The following is a 10,323-nucleotide window of genomic DNA, read 5'->3' on the forward strand; positions in this document are numbered from 1 at the left end:
TTAACCAACTTCAAAATTTATGGCATGGAATATTTAAGAATTCAATTCACGTGGTAATCTAGTTACATATACACGTAGTATATATTGAGAGTGATTCTAATACATTTCTGGGTTAGTTAGACACGATGAATGAAGAAGAAATTACGTCACGGCCTCTTCTCTATAAAATATACGACCAGACTAAATCTAGTGTACTGTGATCGGAAACGAGAACGGCAAAGTTAAAATTTCGTCAATCTTCACGTTCCGTTCCCGGGCTCCGACAAGCTTCTCGTTAATCGGTTATTATGTATGGAATTATAGGATGGGGTAGCTTATATAAATCCAATTTTAATCCACTTTATTTATTACAGAAGAAAATAATTAAAATATGTCTTCATAAACCTATTGATTTTCCAGCTCAAAAATTGTTTTTAGACTTTAATGTTCCTAAAATAAAACAAATGTATTATATTGTATTAATAAAATTCATGCATAAAAAATCGAAATAATTTTGAATTTTATTCTCATAGTTATGAAACAAAAGGTATGAATTCTTTAAGATTGTTTGAATCAAAATAGAACACTGCTACAGTATTTAATCATAGTAGTAATTTAGGTCCAAGAATATATAACAAATTTATATTTAAATATCTAATAATGTCAATTGTAATAGTTCTAGTATTAAATTTAAAAAGTTATGTATGATTTTATAAAAATTGAAAAATTGTAAACTTAAATTTATATATTCTTATTGCGTGGTAGACATAAGACAAATTGTATTATATGCTTCCTAATTTAAATTCAGGAATCCGCCCCTGACCACGCGTTCTACTCTTTCAGGGGTGAGCTAAAGTTTTTCTGTATATACATTTTATGTTACAATTATTAGGAAAATAAATAAATAAATTGTGAATGCTCAGATTTAAATATATGTATTTTAACAAATTTGCCGTTCTCGTTTTCGTTCCCGGTTTATTGTGGACCAGTCTTAACCTGATTAGCCCCAGGGCCCGAGCCTCAAGCTCCATCAGCATCGGAAATCCGTAATATCCCAAGACTTCACCCAGATTATTTTTACTATTGCAGACGATAGATGAAATGAGAAGATGGAAAGTGTTGGTGGAATGGCAGAGGGAAACGAGAATATCCCGAGAAACACCCCCTGTAAAGGCTGGTTCACAATAATATGTATGTATGTATTTATTTACACTGCAAGTGGGCAAGCACCCGGTGGCAGTGGTATATACAATATTAACAATACACAGTTAAAATGATAAGCAATACACAATAAAATTTACAATACATAATAAAATTTACAACACATATACAATTTTATACACAATACAATAAGAATACACAATACAATTTAACACAATAATAATAAAACATAAAATAAAACACCTAATTTTACAACACAACCTACATGATTATGTATAGGTCCTACATAATTTTCAATAGTCTTTCACTTTACTCTCATCTCATTCCCTGTAGTGGCACTATGACGCATTTCACTGACACTTTAGCACACATTTCACTGACACTCTGTAACACATTTCACTGACACTATAGAACACATTTCATTGACGCTATAAATTATCACTGATCGGAACTGTTCACTGCACTGTAAAACCATAACTTCACTGACTCACCTCGCTTCACTGATACAACAGTTCAAATAAGTCAAATAATTGCATTCTTATGCATACTGTACTTATAAACAGAACTACATTTAAACTAAACATTTCTAGTCTAAGGCCCTCTTACACGCTATTTTTAAATAATTTACAATTCAAACCAAGGAAGTAAACTCGTCAGGCTAGATAAATACATGCCACCTTAAAAAATTAAATGTTGAATGTCACCTTAATTTTAATTTTCACTTTATACACAACTCTTTAAATTATTCTTGAATCTCCTTAAGGAAGGACAGCCCTCAAAGACCGCTGCAGGTAGGTCATTCCAATCATTTATAGTTCTATTTAAAAATGAGAATTTACCTACATCCGTTTTCTGTTTCCTACATTTGATTTTAAAATCATGATCGTTCCTACCATAGTACGTTGGCTTTTCTAACCGAGCCGTTATGTCTACCCATGCTTTCTGACCTAGATGTGCTCTATACAATGATGTTATTCTAGTTTTCCTACGTCTGTTTTCCAAAGTTTCCCATTTAAGTTCTTTTATCGTATCGTTCCCATCTTCTCTTTTACCTTTAACAAATTTAGCTGCCCTATACTGGATTCTTTCTAAGGAATTTATCTGATATATTCTATAGGGATCCCAACATGTAGTTCCGTATTCCATTAACGGTCGCACTAATGTTAGATATGCTATTTCCCTCGATTTGGGGCTAGCCTTTCTCAAGATTCTCATAATAAAGTGAAGTGCCCTCCATGCTTTGCCTGTAACATTATCAACATGCTCTCCCCAAGAAAGTTTGGAGTTTAAATACACTCCTAGGTATTTACAACATTGTTCTTGCGGAATTACAACACCACTGAATTCGTAATTAAGAGTAGTTTCCTCTCGGGTTTTACAAAATGTTATAGATTTACTTTTAGAACCATTTATTTTCATCCTATGCTTTAACGCCCAGTTGTAAATTTTATTCAAGTCTGTTTGAATAGCATCTACATCTGAATTATTTCTAATCTTTCTATAGATAATGCAGTCGTCTGCAAATAGCCTCACATTTGATGTAATATCCTGGCATAGGTCATTTACGTATATTATAAAGAGTAATGGACCCAGAACGCTGCCCTGTGGCACCCCTGAACTTATATTTCCAATTTTCGATATTTCATGACCTACTCTAACTCTCTGGGTTCTACCTTTTAAGAATTCTTGGATCCATAGCACCACTCTTTTATCTATTCCTAGCCTACTTAACTTATCTATTAATATGTCATGTGGCACCAAATCAAATGCTTTCGAAAAGTCAATCACAACTGCATCGATTCTTCCGCCTCTATCTACCTCTTCAGCTAGATCCTGAACCAGCGACGTAATTTGACTATCACATGAGAAGCCTTCCCTAAAACCATGCTGGCGGTTGTAAAACCAGTCTTTCGCATTTAGAACATGACGAATATAATCCGATATCAAATGCTCCATGACTTTACATACGACAGATGTAAGGCTAATCGGTCTGTAGTTTCCGACATCTAATTTATTTCCACCTTTATGTATGGGTACCACTATAGCTGATTTCCAGTCACATGGAATAGCTGCATTGTTTATGGAAACATGAAATATACGCATTAAGTATGGAATTATGGCCTCGGAACCTAATTTAAGAATCTCTGTAGCAATACTATCTGGTCCTCGAGACTTCCGATTTTTTAATTTCGTTATTCTCTCTCTAACCCCTTTGGAAGTTATTTTGAAAGTCGAATTTGGTTCACATTCACGGTCTGTGACACAACCACTCCTATCAGCGGGATTATTATTATTATTATTATTATTATTATTATTATTATTGAAAACCGAAATGAAATAGGAATTTAATAAGTCGGCCTTTTCTTTGTCATCAGTTATACTTTCTCCGTTCTGATTTCGTAAAAGCACTACTCCTTCATTTTTCCCTTTTCTCCTGCGTACATAATTATAAAACTGTCTCCAATTGTTACTTTCATCTTCTTTTAAAATAGTTTTTAGAAAATTTTCCTGAGCTAACCTTTTTTCACACTCAAGTTTCTTAATTAATTCAACATATTTTTCCCAATGCTCATGGCTCCGTTTACGTTTGCTAAATGCGCGCCTTGTCTTTTTCTTTAAGTAGCGAATATAATTAGTGTAATATTCTGGGTCCGGATTTTTCTTAATTATTTTAGAAGGTACACATTTTACTAATGCCTCGAAAATTATACACTTAAATTTATGCCATACATTTTCCATATTTCCTTCAGTCCTTAGAAAGTCATCATGCTTTTGTCGTAGAAACGTTTGTAATTCATGGACATCGGTTTTGTTAAAATTCCAGACAGACACTGGACTTGACCTCGGATTTACTGTGTTTTCCCATAAGATTTCTAATAAGACGCTATTGTGATCACTTATTTTATGAAGACTTTCAGAGTTGACAAAGAGAGAGACAGGTCTTAGGGCCTGTACTACGATCGCCTGTTAAAGCTCCAGATTCGTATACTCCAGTTTAGCAATCTGGAAGTTAAATATTTTGTTCTGTACTACCAGCGGATTTTAACTGCAGGATTGTTATCCGGAAGATATAGTAACATTTTTATTACGTTGGCAATGAAGTTACTGAAAATGTAGTGAAATTTATTGCGTTGGTATACCTTTCCCCGCGTATTTCATGTTTATGTTCCGTGTTTATATGGTACTATTTATTTTGAGGTTTTATTGTAAGCATTATTGTTATTATTTATTATAATACTGAAGCTCCAGCCAAAAAAATAACAGAGTGGAGAACAGAAAATTACACATACTGTATGAAGAAACTTTACATGGAAGCAAAAGGTAAGATTTTAAAGGTTATGTTTCTTTTCGAATAGTAATAATTCCTACCATATGATAGTATTTTGGTTTTAATTAGTAGGCCTAAACAGGACGGGTGCGGGTTCCAGCAAAAGTGCGTTTTTCTCCACAATCATTGTTGTATTCATGTGTAACTGCACAAGAAGTGTAGGTGGCAATTATTTTTGTATTGTAATTAATATTAAGTGTGCTTTCAGTTTGTTGTATAGCCTACATTATTAGTTAATTTATTTCGGTAATTTTTTAGAAATAGTGTACTTCACGGCTTCAAATCATGGGTCGAAGGCACAATAACTCGTTTAAAAAAGAAAAGTTCACTGATACTGATAATAATGAATGATGTCTTTGGCCTGGGATTTCTAACCAACATTAGTACAGCAAGGTACACTGTTCCTAGCAAATTACCAATATTTCAGTATGTTAGACCTACGTATTTTACTGTTAATAAATGGGCGGATATTTTGTATTAGGCTCATAATACCATTCGGTCACAGATAGGGCCTAACATTATTTTTTAAAAGAACAGCATGAGGTGGAGAGACGTTTCCACTAAAATGCAATAGGCCTATCTGTTTGTAATGCACATTCAACACCTCGTAAAATAACACAAGAACAGCAGATATTAAGTTTTTTCCAAAGTTTCTATGTACAGTATAGTCATATGTTTGATATTGTACTGACAATCGTCCATTAAATGCTTTTGCTTATTTAGGTATAGAAACTTAGATAAGGGAAAAAGAGAAATACAATATATTTTCTAATGTTGTAGGTTGCATATGGAATTAACCTAGTTTTACTTACTTTTTAGTAATATAGAATGAAGCATGGGAAGAATATAGTAACATCAGCACAAATACAAGGACCTGAAAACAGCTGAGAAGCAAATTTGAATTCTTGGAAAAGAACACAATAAAATTGCTGCTGCAGAGAGATAATGAAGGCTACAAACAATTGGAGCCCCTCCAACTGAAGCAAAACCAAATCCAAACTTAGCCGAGGTAAGTGATTTCATTCTCCTATCATTTGAGTGACTTCTCAGTGATTTTGATTCATATTCAATGCATAAGTTCACTTATATGTTAAGTTATACAGTTATTAAATAATAAGCAGAGGAAATTGTATAACACAAGTTTGAATTCTTTTTATTTATTTATTTATTTATTCATTCACTCATTTATTTATTTACTTACTTTTGTTACAGCCGAAGTAGTAACTAAACCAAGTTCCACTGATACCAGTGCAGATAATAACACGAATGAGGTTAGTGTGTAAGGACTTAAGAGTCAGAAGAAGAGATGATGAGCTTTAGAGATAAAAAAATATTAGATTCTTGAAAATTGTTATACAAATTTAATTTAATGTCGGTATTACATTATAATACTATTATTTCTTTTTTATTTACAGTACCATTCAGGTTCACAGTGCAATTCTTTAGTTTTTGAAGTGAAACTGGACATCCCAACAATATCTCCAGGTAATTTGATTTATACTACAAATCTTTCTTTCACATTCTACGTATGATGCTTACTTTTCCAATCTGAAATAGCTGTAACATGTAAACACATTTTCAGACAACATGTTGAAAATAAAATTAACACACATACTATATGAAATCTGCAGCAAGCAGTGGATAAATTAGATGCAAAAGTTAAAAAAAAAATGTTAAAATATAAATTGTACATAATGATGAAATGGTCACAAGAAATGGATATCATAAAAACTAAACATCATTGTATTATAATATTATGTGGGATTTGAGTGGGAATTTGAAATTTATAAATGTAGGCCTAAAAATAGAAAGTACACTAAACTGAAGAATTTATTTTGAGATTTCTCTGTAATGGGTTTGTAATCAGATTAGGCTACATTATGTTTAGTTGTATTTCAATTTTACTGTGAGGATTCTCACTTTGAAACTTGTGAATGATTTCTTGTGTACAGAAAAACTGAAAAATATCTTTTCATAAGATAAAACAGAAATTGACTACACTCTATTTACAATAGAACTATATGCTTGGTTTTTTCTCTCTCTTTTTTATTGCAACTTCACTTTCTTATTGTTAAAAATGAGTTTGGATTAATAGCACGTTAGAAAATACAATACTGTTACAGCTGCTGACTTTGAAGTGTCCACACATTTATGATAAAACATCATCTTTCTCCAGAATTAATTCCACTGTTAAAATATTACAGAGTCAGCTGGTGGAGCAGATGAAGGTCTTCCACTGTACGGGTGTCTACACAGTGTAATGAAAGTAAGTTTTAAGTGAAATTACTGGTTTATTCAGTGTAGGTAGTGTAGGCTAAACCCAGGAAGGTCTGAATATAAGCATATATCCCTCTCTTAAATATTTCAGCTGATAATGGAATAATAGCTGATCGAGTTACACCCCAAGGATGCTTAAAAAAAAAAAAAAGAAAGAAAGAAAGAAAAAGCAAGCCTCTGAGGAATGCATTAGCCACATTGAAAAATCTTTCTCCATCTGTGAACGGTAAGTTTAATGTTGACTTAATTATACTTGAGATGTTAGAAATGCATGAACTTCAGTACTATTACAGTGATTTCTTTAAAAAATACATTAGTTGAAAGTTGGATGCTAACATTATAACAAAGAATGATTTGAAATAAAAGTAAGTCATGTCCTCATGTTTGGAAAGAGATGGGGTTTGGAATATCAAAAGTAACATTTGCAGTTTTTACATTACTTTTTCCTCCTCTTTAATGGGTGGTCCATCTACAAGGACATCTTCAATTAGTGGCAGAAAGTAAATGCTACAATAATCACCCATTCTTTATGTTTTAACAAAAAATATGTTTAATTTTGTTGACCAGATTTGTTTGACCTGGATGACTAGGAGATTACTTCTTCTCATCCTTCTAATGGAGTGATAATCTCTTGCAGCTGTTCTTGATTCCTGTGGTCTCTGGCCTCTGCTTTATCTGCTAGTCTTCCAGATTAGGTTCGAGTCAGGTGATAATTATAAGCTAATCTAAGGTTTCTGGTTGGGTTCGGGTCTGGTTCAGATCAGATCTTGAAGAATTATGGCCCGTGCAGATCTCTAACAAATGGGGCTAATAGCTGAAGTTGGCTCTGCCACAGTTTTCCAAGTTTTGTGTACCCAAGTTTTGTGGGTATTTGCATATGTATTTGTGTTGTGTTTAATTACAGTTATTATGTACTCCTATGTATTAGCCTGCATATTATTAATTTGTAAATATGACATATACCATAGCATATATAATGAGACAGTGGATGTAATAAATGATTATGCTTATTGTGTCTCCTGAAAAATGTCGTGTTTTGTTTACACAAAATAAATAAATAAATTTTAAATTTAATTGCAGCTATAGTCCATCTCTCTTGTTTTAAGTACACATTTACAGAGTACCTGAATACAATTGAAGCGTCAGCTGGAACAACGTTGTAAGTTACAAAATTTTCATTCGGTGTGTTTGCGTGTAATAATGTTGTATGTCATGTTACCTTCCTATACTCCTTGGCTTGCAACTGTCCATCAATGCAATACGTGAAATTTATCCACTGAAAAGTTTGCTACCCTCATAAGAACAAAGTTGTACTCATACACATTTTTGCAGCTCCTGTAAATTTTACCAAATGTAACTTATAACGTTGTTCCAGCCGATGCTTCAATTAATGTACCTCTTGAAAAATGTTGTTTTACCATATTTTGCTTATGTAAAATAAATTTGAATTGCAGATACAGTGCATTTTTATTGTTTTAAATAGCTACACGTGCAGAGTACCTGGTCATAATTTTTAAAATGTATTTATCAAACCTTTGTGTTTGAATCATCTTAGCCTGTTAAGAGATCACTGTGAGGGATCCAAGCAATAAAATATATTTAAAAAGTAACGATATGAATATGTTTGCATACATGAATCACTAGGCCTAGCGTGAATGAAAGAGCTCCCTTGCAAAACATAAATGCCAATTCCAAAACTTTCAGCAAATGAAGAAAAACTGTCACGTCTAAAATTCAATAAACTGTTACAGTTTGTTAAATAATAATATATAGCAAGCATATCTTAAGTCTGATTAGTGGAATATGTTAGGCCTACTCCTATTGGTGAGCGATATATGCAAGGAAGGAGAAGGGAACTTGCCACCCTACCACATTATCTCCTGACAGTTGTCTCATGAGTGATGCCTTATTGGTATTCCAATCTATCTTCGGAGAGTTGACTAAACAACTAGCAGACACAAAATGAAACAGTTCAAGGAAAACTTTAATCAAGACCTATAATATGTACATAAAACCTGTATTAAAATACTATTCAGAAGTATTCGTAACAGCACAAGCCTTGCACTTAATTACTGGAGCAAATAAAACTACTCCCAATGAAGCAATAAAAATCATCACTTCAATTAAACCAAGCAGCAAGTGCAGCACTAGCTCGATTGACAACAGTTCCTACTGTAACTTCGTGGACCCCACAAAAATCTCCTACTGTTGTCAATGTTCTCCCAGTGGCATAGAATCTCAATACCAGTAGTAGTTGGTCCATTGGAGGTAAGGCATTATTTCTGGAAAAATGTACAAACAATGAGATTTGCTTACACCTTTACCGGTAAATCTTTACAATAGCGTTACCAAAAGAAGGCAAGGACTCCCTACAGGATAGCCTGGAAGAGAGAGGTTTGGATGTAGTTTTGACTTTTTTTTTTTTTTTTTTTTTTTAGACAATTGTAAATATATGCAAATCATCATACTAACCTAACCTGTCACTAACTCGATCTTACGAAAACTTGTCTTTTCCCTTTAATTAGTAAGGAAACACAGTAATGAAATGAATGTGCTGCCCTTCCCTGCTGCCTACCCCTTCTATCTCGATAGAGCAATCCCACCTACCCGTACCTCTCCACCGGACTCCACTTTCACAGTAACTTTCCACCTTTATTTGGGAAATTGGTGTCGGCACTCAATTTTTCTTTCGTTTACGGTACATATGACTTGACTAGAAGCCAAATATGTGAATACATTTGTATCTTAAAATGGTAACGCAATTGTGAAGAAATGATAGTTTACCATGTAAAGGATTTTGATATATTATATATGGTTATTTTTATATAAAAGTATTTTGAAACTGTTATTATTGTAGGTTGCCCTATATTATTATATCAATCACCTTAATACCTTGTAAGGGCAACAGAACACCTGCATGAAGCAACATTCTAACCTCACTTCTACTGTAGGCCTATTACAGGTTACTGTACTTCAAAATAATTATTATAGTGCTATTATATACAAAATATTAATGTAATACCTACCGAAATAGTGTAGCTTATTATTAACTGTGTACTTACGATCTGTGTCTTGTTTCAGTTGATCATTGATTTCATGTAGTAGGTTTCGTTATTCGAAACTGTCTAAAAAATATCTCGTCATCCCACTCTTCAAAATTATTTGGACGCAGCCTAATTCGTTTTGCTGTTCTGATATAACGAAGCATCTGCTCCAGAACTTATCATCAGAATCAGTATCAAAATTAAATTGATCCTTCAAATCACCAGCTGTACGACGTGCAGCCATCTTGATTTCAACACCGAGTTCCAACCTCCGGATAACGCCTATCTGCCACTTTGCCTTCCGGATTGCTAATCTGGAAGTTTAGCCTCCAGATTGCACATAACCAAAAGTCGTAGTACGCAATTATAACCCAACTTCCGGATAAATATGCCATCTGCCGGATAAGTTTAAACTAGAACTTTATCCGAGAGTCGTAGTACAGGCCCTTAGTAGGTAAACATCTAAGAGGGCATTGTCACGCGTCGGACCATTTACTACCTGCGTGAAATCTTTACGCCAGATCAATTCATTAA

At 33.5% G+C, this 10,323-nt stretch overlaps 1 long non-coding RNA gene across 1 annotated transcript; it reads left to right on the forward strand.

Moving 5' to 3' along the window:
* Positions 1-5,365: 5,365 nt before the first annotated feature.
* LOC138716417 (uncharacterized) lies at positions 5,366-7,023 on the forward strand. Its single transcript, XR_011336658.1, has 5 exons — positions 5,366-5,477; positions 5,681-5,739; positions 5,884-5,953; positions 6,673-6,734; positions 6,837-7,023. It is a non-coding gene; the product is annotated as an uncharacterized lncRNA (long non-coding RNA).
* Positions 7,024-10,323: the final 3,300 nt, after the last annotated feature.

This window comes from Periplaneta americana, chromosome 16, assembly GCF_040183065.1.
Source record: "Periplaneta americana isolate PAMFEO1 chromosome 16, P.americana_PAMFEO1_priV1, whole genome shotgun sequence".
Classification (NCBI taxonomy): domain Eukaryota; kingdom Metazoa; phylum Arthropoda; class Insecta; order Blattodea; family Blattidae; genus Periplaneta; species Periplaneta americana.